Raw genomic sequence first — 17,627 nt, 5'->3', positions numbered from 1 at the left:
ATATTCTGTCTTGTAAATGTACCATAGTTTTTTGACCCATTCATTTCCTGATGGGCACTTAGGTTGCTTCCAGCACTTGGCTATTGTAAATTGTGTTGCTATGAACATTGGAGTGCATAGGTTCTTCTGAATTGGTGTTTCAGGGTTCTTATGGTATAAACCCAGCAGTGGAATTGCTGGTCCACTCCAGGAAGACAAACAACCCAATTAAAAAATAGGCAAAGGATCTGAACAGACACTTCTCCAAGGAGGACATACAAAGAGCCCAGAGACATATGAAAAGATACTCAGCATCACTAGCCATAAGAGAGATGCAAATTAAAACCACAATGAGGTACCACTTCACACCATTGAGAATGGTCATCATAAAGAAATCAACAAACAAGTGTTGGAGAGGATGTGGAGGAAATGGAACCCTAGTACATTGTTGGTGGGAATGCTGACTAGTGCAGCCACTGTGGAAAACAGTATGGAATTTCCTCAGAAAACTAAAAATGGAACTGCCTTTTGACTGAGTCTTTTTTTTTTTTTAAATAACTACCTTATGTCAATATTCCAAAAGGCAGCTTTGGGGTGGCAAAACTTTTATTCCCTTCAAGAGCAAAGACTAGAAGAAGACAGAAAAAACCAGGCACATCTTCATCTGACACTATCAAGAAACAATAAGATCATCTGTGTTGGTTTATACGTACAAAGCCCTAGATATACCTCTGGATATTACCAGTTAACATATATTGAATACTAGCTATGTGCTAAGTGGCTTTACTTTTGTGTGTCAAATAGATTAAGTCATTTAATCCTCTTGACAGTTCACAAATCTAAGTATCACTCTAATATTCATTTTACAGAAATGAAAATCTGTAATTTGCCTAAGTCATGAAAGTGGTACTTGGGAGAGACAGGCTTGATTCCAGGTCTCATGACTGCAGAGCACAGGCTCTTCACTGCTCTCATCTGTTGCCTCTGTGAGATGGAGACACTAGGAAGAGAATACATGGCCTGATGAGTATTGTCCTGGGGTGGCCACAAAATGAAAAATGCCCCATGGCTGAGAACATTTCCAGATGTGAGTGGCTATTCTGAATGATTTGGACGGAGAATAATTTGGGGTAAAAATTAGGTTTTGGGCCTGCCTTCCAAATGACAGGTCTATGGACAACGTGATTGTTGCAGGAAGGTCTAATTTTCCCAGACAGTATGTTAACAAAATCTAATACTGTGACTTTGCCAATTTCTGATTTGTCTTACATGGAATATCTAGAACAGAAAGCAGCAGGGAAAACAAATTACTAAAGGGAATCATTTTATTTTATATTTTGATATTGAATTTAAAAGTCTCAATTATATATATGAGAGAGAGTATTTTGAAAGAGTCTTGATTGGAAAAGAATATTTTCCCTTTTACCTTGCTGTCAGACTTAAAGAGATGGGAAAGACAATCACTTGATTTTTAAATGTAGGGAACTGAGAATAGAAAGGGCCTGTGAGCTTATTCTCATGAAGAATTTTGAGAGATACCTGCCTAGCACATAGACAAGGGGAACATAAAGAAGAGACAGCCCCGTTAGCTGCCCTGAGGTGACCTGCTGGAGCACGCTTCTTTGCACTTTTGTGTCAGGATGTGATTCTCTCCCATTTCTTCAGTCATGTATGAAAGTTAGGATAATTCAAGGGGTCTGTGGTCCAATGTTCCCAATATCTGTCTGTAGTCTGTACCACAAATTCCCATTCCTTTTCTTTCCTTCTTAAACTGCTTCTTTCACCCGCCTTCTGAGACTTTAGTCTTGTTTTCCCTGTTGCCTTCTCATAATCCCTCTGCACTTTCATTTTCTGATTTCTTCATTTCTAAATTTTATAATTGCTATAGTGACCCTTAAATGAAGATTTCAGCTAGTTCCATAGTTTTATGGGCAATCTACTTGCTAATAACTCCTAAATGTATATATCTAGCTTGGATTCCTTCTCTGACCTTCAAACGTGGAATTTAACTGTTTCTACAGCTTCTTTACTTGCATGTGTAATAGTCCTATGAAACTTAAGTGCCAAGAACTAATGCTTGATACCTTTCTGTACTCCACCTCAAAACTGTTTTTTCCATATTCTTTCCTGCCCAGTAAATAAAGCTCATTTTCTGTTATTTTATGTGACAAAATTTTCAGTCATCATTCTTTCATTTACTTATTCAGCAAAATCTATTGATTACTTAGTATGTGCCAAATATTTTGCTCTATAATTGTACAGCAGGAGAAAAAGCAAAGCTCTGCAATTGCACAAGAGTAGAAAAACACAAGAGTCCCTACCTTCTTAATGATTACAATCCAGAAGGAGGCTATAGACTATAAGTAAGACACATACAAATAAGCAGATAATATAGTCTCAAAAGGTGACAAGTACTGGAAAAAAATGAAGCAGGGTGAGGCACATTGGGAAGAGAAACGTTAGTTATAGTGTTAAATGAGAAGGTTAAGATAGGTCTCATTGAAAAGGTAAGTGTTACTGAAACACTTGTCAGTGAAAGAGTTCATGGGAGGAAATTAAGATAGTTGGGAGAACAGTGTTTGTTCTATGAAAAGGGAGAAAGAGAAGGAATCTAAGAAGATAATAAGCTTGGCACTTTTGAAAAATAGCAAGAAAAATAATGTATCTGAAACAGGGTCTTCAAACAAAAAAAGAAAACCAGTAACAGAAAGATTTTGGGAGGCCTTTTAGCGTCATTAGAACAACTGTGGCTTTTTACTCTAAGTGAAATAGTAAGCAATGCGGGGTTTGACAAAATGCTTGATGTTATATGTGGTCAATCCAGAAACTATCCAGCCATACACTATGAAAAATAGAGACATGTATTGAAGAAGGTGCGAGATACATGAAACATTGTACATCGGACAATGATGCCTCAGTCCCCTTCAAAGCAGGCACCTTGGGACCTCACACAGCTCTCCAGTCACCATCAGCTGCCCTGTTGTATTTCCTGAATCTCATCAATGGTCTGAAATCTCTTCCCTTTCAAAGGCGATTTTGGTTTTGGGCAAAGCCAGAAGTTGCAGGCCACCAAAACTGGGCTCTAGGGGGCTGAGTCACCTGGGTGATTTGATCTGTCACCAAAACACTCTGTAAGAGATGTGATGCATGAGTGGGCACTTTGTTGCGATAAAGCTGCCAACCACCAGTTGCCCATAGCTGTGGCCTTCTGAATCATCTGAATAGTTTCCACAGAAGAATGTTCAAGCTTCACACGAAGTTTGATGCAGGGTCATTGCTGTACTTGCTCAGTCATTTTGGATGTGACAGCCACATAGTACACGTGCTCACTCAACAATGTCTACCGTCCCCACTGATAGTAGAGTGAAGTCATCATTGTTAATGCATGTGCATTCCAGTCCACTTTCCTTGGCTGACAGGTTATACTGATGTTGTGTGAACTATTCTCATTATGTTAACAATAGGTAGGATTTTTCCAGACAGACCTCATATGTCTTAAGTTTTAAAAGGATCGTTCTAGCTACTAGATCACTCTTGCCTAGGTGGACAAGAGTAAATAAGAAGGAGGTTTGTTGGAAGGCTTTCAGTTAACCCTTGTGATCAATGGTGTTTTTTCTGACCAGAGTGATAGCAGTAGAAGTGGTATGAAGTAGTTAGATTTGGTATATATTTCTGTCATGCCCCACTTTAAATCTATCAACTCATCTTTCAATTTTGTATTAAAATTATATCCAGAGTCTGACTTTTTAAATCACCTCTACTCCCATCTTCATCCTCGCCACTTGTAGCCTGTGCCCAAACTAATACAATAGCCTCCTGCCTGGATTCACTTCTTCCCCCCTCACCCCACCTTCACTCCAGTCACTGTACAACTATTAGATTGATTCATAACACAGCATTCAAAGTCCTGTCCTTCTCTCCCAAATTTCCAGAAGTTTTCTAACATATTTAGAAAAATAGCCCAAGTTCATAAAATGACCAACAGTGACGTATTGGTGTGACTCATCATTAAACTCATTAGCCTTTTCTCCTGCCTGCCTCTCTCCCAATTGTTTCGGCTTCATTCTTCTCTAGCCCACTCTAGGCTATTAGTACTTTCATCTACCTCTAGCCAATATCTCTACCCAATTGGATATCTCTACCCAATTATACCTACCTACATATCTGCATAGTTGAAATTCCTCCCATATTTCCATTTATTTTGACCAAATGTCACCTTATCAGAGAAGACCTCCCCTATCATTTAAAAGGAAAAAGTAAGGAAGATCACAGGCAGAATCAAAGAGAGAAGGAAAAGATGAAAATAGATGTGTCAGAGCCTTACCTCTTTATCAAAGGAATTAAACTAATTTTCTACTAGCCTAGTGAAAAACAATATATAAGAGGTGATATTTTTTCTAGATATAATGGATATGTGCATTATAATATTATGATGTAATTGTAGATGGCTCAGTGTCTGTGGAGGACTCCATATAACAAGGAGTAAGTCATTTCCTTGAGTGTCCCCAACATTTCCTTCTTTGGCTTACAAAAATATGATAGTATCTTACTTCATTAATGATATGCAAATAAAAACATATAAACTATGCATAATAAAGTATACAAGTTTTATAAAATAAACATATGCCCATATCTGTAATTTAATTTATCACTACAAATAGAAGTAACTTTGTAGTATAGTTTTACTATTTTTTAAAGGTATTATTCTCTTTTTTTTTAAGATTTTATTTATTTATTTTAGAGAGATGGGAAGGGAAGGAGAAAGAGAAGGAGAGAAACATCAGTGTGTGGTTGCCTCTTGTGTGCCCCCTACTGGGTACCTGGCCTGCAACCCAGGCATGTGTCCTGACTGGGAATCAAACCAGTGACCCTTTGGTTCACAGGCCATCACACAATCCACTGAGCCACACCAACCAGGGCTAGTTTTACTATTTTAAAATAGCATTTCTTTCATTAGAAGATTAATGAAATACTTATTTCACATACTGCAGACCAAGTATAATACAAATTACTTATGCTTAATTTGGTAATTTTAAATATAAAGATAAAAGTAAGGCAAGCATTCAAGTGAAACTGCAAGTTCAGGATATACTAATAGAATCCTAATTAGACAAAATTCTGAAGTGTCCAGTAATCTTTCTTCCCTCTGTAAACTTGCAGTTGGAGGTGAGATTTCATTTATTCTACTTTTCAATGATATAAATTCCTCGAGGTCATCTTTATTATAGTTCCATAATTCTCCTTTAGAACATGACAGAGTCTGCATTACTTCTTTTATAAAGATCATCGTGGAATCAATAAGTAACATTCTAAATTCATTTTTTGCATCAGCAAGCTCTCTTTCTGTTCTTTTATCCTGACAGCCTTTGCTGTACAATACCATCTAAGGTTGTCACTAAACCTCCAGCGTTAGGTTTCCCTAGTAACATAAGGCCTTTTTCTTTCTCTGTCTGTCTGTATCTGAACTAAAGAAAAAATCAATTTGTATTAATCCCTGAAAACACAAGAAAGCATGCAGGCTGAGACACATGAAGTTAGCAATGAAAATGGTGAGTTACAAATGCAACTGGAAATAATTAAATTAAAGAGCAGTATTTTGCTTATGGATTTATACAAAGCTCCAGATGGTGGCTTTCCGTATTCATCTCCAGATTAGCTAAATAAAGGCCAAGCCTTATGTGAGCCTGCACATGGCTTTAATGAGTTTACCTCTTACTGAAGCAGGTTAGAGCTTGCACTGCTTCTTTTCAAAAGCCACATGTAAAAGAAGTCTTATTTGATAAGGGTCCTAAGAAACAAAGGGATACACGCTAGGCAAGTACAGACATTAACAGTAACCAGGAGCCTCCCAGGGTTGCAAGCTACCTTGACTAATGGTTGAATATCAGGGGTAAGTTGTATTTGATTCCATGTAGAAATTACTTTTCTATTACAAGGTGACAACTGCCTAGCAGAATCTAATCACAAAGATGTCTATTAGCCATCATAAATATTTCTTTGTCCAAGTTTTTATTTTTTTTACTTGTTCTTTAAAAAACCTTTTTATAAAATCTTCTTTGTCATATGCTTAAGGATAGTCATTCTATTTGAACCAAGCAAATATAATTGCTTTGTATTCTTTGGATCTGCAAACAAAGAATATAATTTCCAGCTCCTCTGAGAAATAGGATCTGGGTATTGCCAAAGAGTCTTTATTTGATCATGAAGTACTCAGGATTGCTTGAGATTTTAAAGATATTCCCCATTGTTCACCTGCATAGATAATGCTGTGAAATGTCAATTGCAAAAGAAATTATATAGTTTTTACACATTGTATATAAAAGATGTTAAATGTATATCCACAACCAGTTTTTTCAAAGTGTCTTCTATTTTTATGCTAATGCTCACTAGTTTTTTGTCCCTCAGTGAGACTCTAAAGACAGCATTTCCTTTTGGTGTTGTTCATTTAACTTTTCCTATAATTTATCAGCTATGATGATTGGGTTTTAAAAAGAAACAGTAAAACTGTTTCAAATTTTGAACACCCTTACCTTAACACCTTGCCAATCTTATTTGATTATTTTGGTAATTTATGGCTCAATAGGCTTCATCAGTACTATTTAACTCTTAAGATTTTAATTAACTTAAAATCAGTGATTAAGTAATGACATATTACAAAAATAATATATTTTGAATTACTTGTTATTTTAGGATATGATATAAAATGACTATTTGCTAAACTTAAGATACCCTTTATTTTCAAAATCAATCACAGTATTACAAAATATTGTCATGGGGGCTAATATGAGCAATATTTCTTATTCTTCCTAAAAATTACTGGATGTTGAATGGCATAAAATACATATGATAATCTATATGGGCACATGAATATGCATTTTAATGTACTGCTATGCTATATTGAAACTGTTTGTAGTGGGTATTTATATTTAAAACAACATTTAAGTAATAATAATGTTGCAAGTTTATAGTATTAACAGAACCTAGGAAGTACAATATTACTAGTAAATTAAATGTGTTCATATTCTCAACATAAATTACAGATGCTAATAATTCAACATATTAAGAAATGATTAAGATATTCTTTTAGTCTTTGCTCTTCTAGAGTGTTGTTATAATTTTAATTGGCTTAAAGTGGCTCTGTAAACTATGGAGTTGTTCAGACCACTTTATTTCCCTTTAGAAATGAAAAATAAGTGATCTTGATTTAATCTTAACTAAAAGAGTTTTATAATTATTAGTAATAAATTTTACTCAGTGTTTCAGAACACAAAACCTAAATGTGAAAAAACTTCTATATTGTAGCAGCCAAAAAAAACCCACAAAAGAATCAAATTTCAAGATTTTCTGCATTATAACTAACTAGAGATTGAGTTTTGTGAGGACAAGGAACAACCACAACTTCCTCTCTCACCCGAATTCCCGAAACTTATCACCAAACCTATCATTTAGAAGTACTCAGCAAATATTGAGTTAGCGTGTTAAAAATAAGATAACTACATTAAGTCATTCAGACTTTCCACTTCGATAGTTGCCTGATAACAACAGTATGTTGTTTAGGGAAAAAGAAAAAAAGAAAAGGAATTAAACACGTCTGGCAGAGAGTCACCAGCAAGCCCTGAGCACATCAAGCAACTGCAATTCTACACATACATTCTCGTTTCAGGGGACCCAGGTTCATTGACTTCTACCAGGTTCTTGCTCTACATGGTAGCATCCAAAATGTTTATTGTTCTCCAGGAGTAGCCCAAGTTGTCAGGAGGCTAATCACCTAATTATAATCTCAATAAAAATCATGTATGCTTGTCGGGTATTACAGAAACCTCAGTGGTAACTGCACATTTTAGAGACAGTCTAATGAAATGTTAATCTTTTTGCTACATTCTACCCCAACTAATGTAAGTAAATGCTTTATTTCACTCTTATTTCTATGTATTAAGGCTCAGGAAGCAAAAATAATTAAGTATACAGTTCACAAAAATGTTGTGTTATCAGAGGAAATTCTATCTTAAAAGATAACCAGTTCTTTCTTAAAAATAATGCTAAAGAAATAATCTTCATCTTTGAATAAACTAGAAGAAATACTTATTATTTAACACTGGGATTCTACCTGTGGAGTTTTTATGTGAGAATCTGCCCCTTCTTTGAGTCTGATTGCCTCCATAGCTTCTTTTCAGCTTCCTTTTCAAAGACACCCACATCTAATTCACTCAGTCATTTTCCAGACATGCTGCTATGGCTGTTACGAGATTACAGCCAGATCTGACAGCCTTGCAAAACACCTTTAAAGGGACTTTGTGACTCCATATTGATCTATTACATGACAAATTTACACTTAATGCTCAGAAGGAAATTCGCTGCTCTCTCTTTAAACTTTGGGGAGAACCTCATTAGATCTCCCCATTATCAATAACATACTCTACTCACAATTACGTTAGCTTCTCGCATTTTAGCCAACACATTGATCAGATATCAGAACTTTTTTCTGTTACTTTTAAAGTAATAATTTGGCAACCCAGGGATTTTAAGTTAGATATAGATAATAAATGGATCATTTTTAAATCTGAGTGAATACTCAATTTTATGTGGGGAAATTAAATATAGATGGAACCAATACATATTGATTCTTCAAATTCTTGAATAGAATATATTCTTCATAAAATTTAATAGTAAATCTAACGTATTTAAATGTTAACATATGTTATTTAAATGATTCATTAAATATCTCCTTTGAATTTTAGGATATAAATTTGGAAGTCATCATGCAATATAGATAAATTTATAAAAATTTCCTCAAATAAGTCAAATAATTTCTTATTCCCCATATATATGTATATACGTGTGTGTGTGTATATGTGTGTGTGTATACAGACACATATATATAGCCTGTCCAGAAAGTATCCACCATGTAATATGAAAAATAGAGACATTTATTGACAATGATACAAGATACAAGAAACATCATGTATAGGACAATGATGCTTCAGTCCCCATCAAAGGGGGCCCTGTGGGACCTCACACGGTTCTCCCACTTGCCATCACCTGCCCTGTGCTGATTTCCTGAATCTCATCGATGGTCTGGAATCTCTTCCCTTTCTAAGGTGATTTTAGTGTTGGGAAAAGCTATAAGTCATAGGACACCGAATCTGAGCTGTAAGGGGGAATGAATCACTAGGGAGGTTCGATGCTTTGCCAAAAAACTCTGCATGAGACATGATGCATGAGCAGGCACATTGTCCTTATGAAGCAGCTAATCACCAGTTGCCCATAGCTGTGGCCTTCTGAATCATCTGAGTAGTTTCCATGTAGGAATGTTCAAGCTTTTGCAAAATTTGATGCAGATCTGTTGCTCTATTCAGTCATTTTGAATGTGAGAGCCACACTGCACACATGCTCACTCAATGGCATCTGTTGTCCCCCACTGAGTAGTAGAGTGAAGTTGTCCTTGTTCTCGCATGTGCATTCCAGCCCACTCTCCTTGGCTGCCAGGTTACATCAATGGAGCACAAACAGTTTTCATTATATTAACAGTGGCTGGGATATACACATACATTTGTATATATACACATATGTGTGTGTGTGTGTGTGTCTGTAGGCAATCTGACAGGTTATAGAGACACGGAAGAGTAAATATTCCAGCTCTGTGTCTTAAGGCAGTGTGAGACAGGGTTCCTTCTTCCTGGGATTTCCATCTTTTTTTTTCCCCCTTAAGGCCTTTAAATGATTGGATGAATCCCATCTACATTCTGGAAGGTGATGTCCTCAAAGTCCACTGATTTATATATAATCGCATTTAAAAAATATCTTTGCTGCAACATCTACACTGGTGTTTGCCCCAAACTGGGTACCATAGTCTAGCAAAGATAACACAAAATTATCGCACAAAAATACACATATATATATATATATATATATATACACACATTGCCTTATATTTATGTTATGCTAATCTGTTTCCTTGATAATTACAGAAGATAAATTTATTCATTTCAAATCAGCATAAAGATTAAGTCCATAAACTAACATTACAGATATTTTTTATTTATAAATTATACCTAATTTTGAAACCGATTAAAATTTATTATAAAATTAATGACTTCCAGTAAGTACAAGTAAATAAATTTAAATGGAGAAAAAAAAGATCCTTTTCCTTTTGGAGAAATAAATAAAAAAGATAAGAAATTCTTCCTCCAGACACAGAGTGAACAACAGAGAGCCAATGAGGGTACGGGGAGAAAACTGGTCATAGTCTTCTCACTAACCTGTGGAGATGGCAGCTTCCTGAACACATGTCGGTCATTAGCCTGCAGGGCACAGCCTGTTGAGATTAGCTTGTTAAATCTGAATTTGGCCTCAGCTTGATCTTTAACTGTTCAGTATTACATTTGTGGATTTATACTGAAGCCAGGGAAGTATATTTAAGTATTAGAGTAATGTAACTAAATGCAGTATAAGATATCCCTGAACTGTAACTAAATTGCAAAGCTTTCTGTCACAAAAAGTATTTGTCCAGATATGTACATATCCTTTGATTCATTTATTCACTTATTCAATAAGAAGTTGTGAGAATCTGTTATCTTCCCTGCACTGTTCTAGGTTCTGAGCAATTACTTTGACAAGAAACATTCCATATCTTGTTAAGCCTTTATTTCTGAAGAAGAGCAGAAAAATCAAATATAAATAGCAAAGGAAATATTTAATAATACACATCATGCAAATTCAAATTAAATGAGGTGCCATTGCCTGGTTGGGTACTTTAGATATACGGAGTAGTCTGAAGTCTTAATAATGTGGAAGTATATTGGTCATCCAAAGAGAAGAGAGAACACCCCAAGCAAATGGTACAAGCTGTGCAAATACCCTGAAGCAGGACAGCGTTTGGTAAAATCCAAGAGGAATGCTATGTAGCTGTAGCACAGACTGCAAAAGCGAAAGCAGTACTGAACTGCTTTTGAAGTGAAGGCAGGGGTCAGAGCCTGGGCTACATCACAGTAGGAAATGCACATTGCATTGTAATGTCAGAGGAAAACTTTGGAGAAGTGTTTTTATTTTTATTTATTTATTCATTCATTTATGTATTTATTTAACAGAGGAGGTATGTAAGTGGTCAGTCCTAAAAGGAGGTGGGTTCAGCTGGGGTGGGGTGGAGGAATGGGGAGAAAAGGCATACAACTGTAATTGAATAACAATAAATTTTTTTTTTAAAAGTCATCATTCTGGCCTTTGTAAGGAAAACAGATTACAGAGAGATAGGCAAGAAAAAAGGAGACTGGTAAGAGAGCTGGAAAAGTGGGCAGATCTTTTTGGCTGCTTCTGTTTTCTCCCAGTAGTAACAGGACTTCAATCTTTCTAAGTGTTTGCATTTGTATCCATGTAGAATTTCTTTCCCTTTTAGGAGTAAAATAGACATCTATCTTATTTTTTTGCAGATTGTCTGTGGCCTCCATGTAATCCATTGCTTATTGGAAGGATGATTTTAAATATTTGTACATCCATAATCAAAGAAATTATTTAGTAATCTTTAATGAAAAAATAATTTAAACAGTACAGGCAGGGATTCCTCTCCTGGATACATACCTCAGGGTAATTCTTGCAAAGATTCATACAAGGACGGTGTGTATAGCAACAGGGAGTTGGAAGCAACTTGTATATCCTTCTCTAAATAATGGATAAATAAAATGTAGTAAATCACACTATAAAATATTAGCCAGCAATAACGAGCTATAGACTAGATGTGTGAAATGGATCAACCTGTAAACAAGGCTGGATGAGAGAACTAGGACAGGGTTGTGATTTACAAAACCCTTAATGGACTTAAAACACCCCAAAACAACACCATATTTTACAAGGATATATCTACACTTGAGGAACATATGTGAAACACATTACAAATGGTTTCTATGAGAAGAAAACAATAGGGTGGAGATTAGGAAATAAGATACAAAATAAAACATGAAACAGGTCTTGTAGTGAGAAATGATGGCGATGTGTTACAGTAAGGAGAAATATAAGATGTATTCCAACATCAGACATGACAAATGTGGAAAAGTGTGCCCTAGATGTGAAGAAATATGGTAAATATTACACTCAGTGCTATGTACCAGAGCTATAATTAAAAATGTGGAAGAAATATGAGAGAGCATTTCAATCAATATTACCATAAAAATTTATATATATGTTTTAAAAGTTAAAATAAAATGTGACATGTAGTAGTTAACCACATATATGTGGTCATGGTCTCTCCATTTAACTGTAGGCTATTTCTGTTTAAACCTGGATCTTATTGCTTTCTAGTTGTCATAAGCTTTCACAGACTCTGTCTTCTAATATCTATAACTAAAACATCTTCTTTTCTCTATTCATATCACAGGCACAACCTTTGTGTAAATCTTTCTTGTCTCTCATTTAGATTATTACAGTGATTTTCCTAACTGGCCTTACAGGGGCTGGTCTAGTCAGCAGTTAGAATGTTGTATTACATTTTCAAAAATGCAAATGTGATTATAACTCCTTTTCTTAAATTCTGTTGATGTTTATACATTGCTGCAAGAGTAAAATCCAAACTCAGTTTGGTTCGTACATGACCTTCATTATCTGATCTTCATTACCATCCCTTCCCCATAGCTCACCATTTACTTCCCTGGCCCTCTCTTCTCCATCCCTTCCAACTCTCTTACGGTTTTGCCATTTTACTGATGAATGCTGATATTTACCCTTATGACCCTTCACTGGCTATAACCAAACAATGAAGACATCTCCATATCTTAGGAAAAAGGTATAATCCAGAACAGGTGGTTTAGCAGCTACTCTACACATGCATGCCTGACACTGTACATCTGTGACACTGCGGTCTTACCACCGTTCATAACTGTTTGCTCATGTGTTGCCCACATCACTGAGAAGTCCATCAAAGCAAGGTATGTATCTGCTTTTTTTTCTTGCAATCACAGGTCCTAGTATGATGCATAATACAAAGAAGAATTCAATAAATAGGTATTCAGTAAAGGTCATTCATAAATATTTCCATTAAAATTAAATAATTTTTCAAAGTGAAAAAGAAAATGACATAAATATAATTTATACCTTAGGAAAATTTTTAAAAGGTAAAAATTACTAGAGAAATAAAATTGTGAAAGTTCAACTTTATAATAAGTGCAGATAAGCACCTATAAAACCATACCAACCCACCTTCAAAACAATAACAATAACGAAAACAAGAAATATATAAGTCTGATGTCAAATGAATAAGTATGCAAGTACAATATAATAAATTTAGATTATCTGTAATGGCTTAAATCAAGTGCAGTTGTTAACATTAACTAAAACATAAGAAAAACTATAGGAATGTTACTTAGATAAGAAGTAAATTTAATCTATCAATTGCACATAAGGCTTATGATTTACCAAAGGTGAACACTGTGGTTGATTTTGTTTGACACACTTGACTATTTGGAAGAGCTTCCTATTATATTGTCTCAGTTTAGAAATGAATTATAAGAAGTACTCTGTTTTAAACACTGTCAAGAAGACATTCCTTAGTGCTCTTTATGGTGAAACAGTTTGTTCATGCTTAACGCTTTCTGTGGCAGATTTTTGAATGAAAAATCAAGTTCTGGGATTAACGAGCTAAAACTGTGCCGATGCAAAGATCATAGAATTTCAAGGAGGAAATGCATATGAAGGAGTGAATAACATATTTCAGTAAACATTCTTCAGTAACATAACATCTGCAGCTCGGTAAATGCTTCACCACTCCAGGTGCTGGGCCCCAGGACATGCAGCGACATTGACAAGGCAGTAGGCACACCACAGCAGTTGTGGGAACACAATCCGAGGAAGACGCAAAACAAGTGTCCTCGTGTCACCTAATCTGGGTGAGGTGGAGCACAAAATGATCAGTGTTGCCTTCATTCTGGTATACTGGATAATTTTCATTAGCATATGTCTCCTTTCAGTTTATAATTTTAAAAGAAGTCATATTTTACTGATTAAACACATTTTTAATTTATATTAATCAATACAATTAATGAATCTATTCATTAGAAGTTGGAGCTACTTACTTCATTAGGACAAATACATACTTAGATCCACATGTTTTTTATTTATAACAGACTATGCTTTCTCATGTAACCAATAAAAGGACTTTAAATTTGAATGTAAATCATATATTTATATACAAAAGATAAATATTGCTTCTTGGGAGGCAAACATGTTCTTTTAGGGAGGCAAACATGTTCTTTTCCTGTAAATGAGTAGGCAGTTGCACCTTTGTCAGGCAATGGCTGTTATTTAACAGCCATTTAGATACACTGTTCCGTAGACTGGAGTCCTTCCCTCAGATGATGACTTAGGTACCAGGGTATGTGGTACTCCCACTCTCACACACACAAATTTAACACCCCTGCATTGGTGTTACAAGCTCATTTGATGGACAAAGCTTTAAGTCACTCTTTGTAAACTGCATGTATGTGTTTCTTATTATCTTGTGCATTAATCATGGTAGTGCATTATCTTTGAAATGGAACACATTGGCTTTATTTCCAGGTTCTTAAAATGTATTCTTTTGCCTTAGAAACTGGGGCTAAGGATATGATTTAGAAGGCATCGGGCGCACTGAATGACTTTGACTAACAGGTGAAATGAAGTAGTAATTTCATGTCTTCCTTGATACATGCTTGCGATTGGTTCCATTGCCTAATTTTATTACTTGCCAAGCTAAGCTACGCTACCATTTAGATTAGTTGTTTTTATATTCTAAAGGCTTAAAACTCAATCATCTGGCAAGAACTTAAAAAAGGAAAAAAAAGAAAAAATATTGTCACTTGCTTCTATTTTTAAACTTGATGAAAAAGAATGCTTATGTCAAACAGAACTTAAATTCATAGCTGTAGTGTTTTCTCTGTGGGCCTGCAAACATTTACTTATTTTGTTTACAACGAGTCTCATAAAATTAGCAAATCATATTGACAGATGATCAATGTCAAAATTATTGAGAAACTGCCTTAGAAAACAGAACACCAGAGCAGGATCCAATCGGTCACTGATGATCACATGCACATTGCAAATAAATCATCTCTATGGTAAACATTTACTGTAAAAGTCACCTTGGTGTGAAAATGTACTTAACATGAATTTGATATTAGCTTGTGAAAGATACTTTTTAAAAATATTTAAAGTACTTGATGAAGCAACTATTCATAATGACAAATATAGTTGGGACATTGATTTTTATGTAGTTTTTAAATTATTAGTGATTGTCAATCATAATGATTTTAAAAATAAGAGGTTAAAAATATACTTGTATTTTTAATCCAAACTGAATTCATTGATGTGTGTTTATTCTAGTTTGAATTTTTGAGCTATATATATTTTTTTTATGCTTTTGTGACCCTAACATAATCCATACCTAATTTACCAATTCAATTTGGTCTCTTCAAAGTAAAGACGTATACTATTCATTAGAACTTAATTTTATAAAAGGAAAGAATAGAAAATAAATAGGAATTCTATATTCTAATCAGTTTGAGTAATTAGTTTCTTTGTTCTTAGACACTTTAAATTGTCAAATTAGTTTTATTGTAAATAATACATATTAAAATAAATTGCAAATTTTACTTACAAAGACTCCAAAATTATTTTTGAATTATTTTTATTGTGAAAATTACTCTTATAATTTTATGATGTGCAAGCTTCATATATCACTTTACAGTAAACAATAAGTTATACTGTACTTATGTTTTTTCTAAATCTTTAAACATTTAGGAAATTTTCTATATTCACTCTTCACATGCTTTTTATTAATTTTTATTCATTTAATTATTTAATTTATCAAATACAGAAGAAGTGGTTTGCAGTACTGACTACAGTTAAGAAAATCAAGAGTACTGTTAAAATACACTATACAGAAGTCAAGTCAAAACTAATTAACCAACTTTTCATCATAATCTCATGATACACAATGATAAATCTTGTGAACTGTATCTTTTCTTCTAATTTGCCAATCTATACTTAATGTTGTTTTGAGAGTGATGTTTTAATAAATACACACATGAATTCCATGTTGAAAATTCCTCAGGGGTGTCCAGCCATATAAGTAACTAAATATAAACTTATTTCTATGTACCTGTCCAACTTCTTTGCCCTTACATAATCTAGCATTACTGAAGAATATGTAGCTTCCTTATAAAACTTAGGTTTTGTACAAGTTACTGTCTTTGCTCTCTCTCAATTGTTTCTAAGTTCTCAGATCTCCCACCAGTAATTCTTCTTCACTCAGAAATCTCAGTTTTTACCAGGGAGCTTACTTGGCATTATAGCAAGTTTTATATTATATTGTAATTTTTCTCATGCAACTCTGTCTCCTCCTGAGATTTTAAACACTTTGAGAATAGGGAATGCACACTTTCCCCTTTGTATTCCCAATGTGACATAGGAGGATAAAATATTGATAAATAATGAATATCTAAGGGCTTTACAATGTGTACCTTCAAAAAATTTTATAACAACTTAATGATTTACCCAGTTAGTAGTTGACATTTTTTCTGTACAAGTTCATCAATTTGTATACGGTTAAATAACCAGTCAGTATTAGAACTGGGATTTTGAGTCAGGCTAAATCAGAGCGTGAACTTTGATTGATATTTAGAGTTGGTTACCAGGCTATACTGCCCCAATACTACTGATGATCCAAGGGTAGGCCTTCTCTCAAAAATAAGACCAGAAAAGACACTTCAGTTAGTCAAGTGCAGATATTGCTCTCTCTCTTTTATTAAACCACTTTACTGTAGTATGATTAACATACAAAAAGTTGTACCTATGTAATGTGCACAAGTTGAGGAGTCTGAAGATAAATATACTGCAGGTGAAATTTTCACCACATTCAATGTCACAGACATATTGGTCACCTCCAAATGTTCCCTTCCTTCCTCTTGTAAAAACATGTGATAGCAGTACACTTAACATAGATCTACCTTCTGAAGAAATTTTTAAGTATACAATACAGATTTACTGATTATAGAAACTACAGTGTACAGTAGATTTCTGTGACTTACTCATCTTGCATAACTGATCTTTGTACCTTTTGATCAATACCTTTGTTTGCCCCTCCTCCTAACCCCTAGCAACCACCATTCTAGTCCCTACTTCTATGAAAGCGTGTATTAAAAAAAAATACCTGAAGAGATCTCCTTTAGCAATAACCAGAGAGAGTGAATTTACATTACACCTTCAAAAGACAAACTGCATTGTGAATAATCAAATAACAATGTAGTTAAACTCCATAAAAATTTACTAAATTAAAAAAATATTTAAATACTAGTAAATGTAAATTGAATGTTTTATTGAATACTTTCTTTAAACAATTCCTTTTAGCCATAGAATAAAAGCTTCACTCCTTGTTTTGATTTTAGTTATCATGTTCCTTTTTCACCCTCCTTATGGAGTTCTGGGTTCTATGTTGATTGGGGTAACAATAGCATCCAAATTAGGACATTTTTGAAAGTAAGACACTAATAAATACTAAAGCAATTAAAGACAAACCTGTAGGACAACCAGTGTAAACTTGGCAAGCTGGGACCCGTGCTCATCTTATGCATTGACTATTTCCTTCGTGTGTTCTTGGCCATATTATACAGGAAGTGTAAAGTATCCCA

General features: G+C 34.5%; 1 protein-coding gene across 1 annotated transcript in view; it reads left to right on the top strand.

Moving 5' to 3' along the window:
• The first annotated feature begins 5,744 nt into the window (after positions 1 to 5,744).
• The window catches only part of EYS (eyes shut homolog), a 1,562,674-nt gene continuing 1,550,791 nt past the window's right edge, over positions 5,745 to 17,627 (top strand). The window contains 1 exon segment of the mRNA XM_071219700.1: positions 5,745 to 5,869. The gene's annotated coding sequence lies outside the window, so the exon portion shown is untranslated.

Source organism: Desmodus rotundus, chromosome 11, assembly GCF_022682495.2.
Source record: "Desmodus rotundus isolate HL8 chromosome 11, HLdesRot8A.1, whole genome shotgun sequence".
NCBI lineage: Eukaryota > Metazoa > Chordata > Mammalia > Chiroptera > Phyllostomidae > Desmodus > Desmodus rotundus.
The sequence above is the reverse complement of the archived record's forward strand: the minus strand, read 5'-3'. Positions and strand labels throughout refer to the sequence as shown.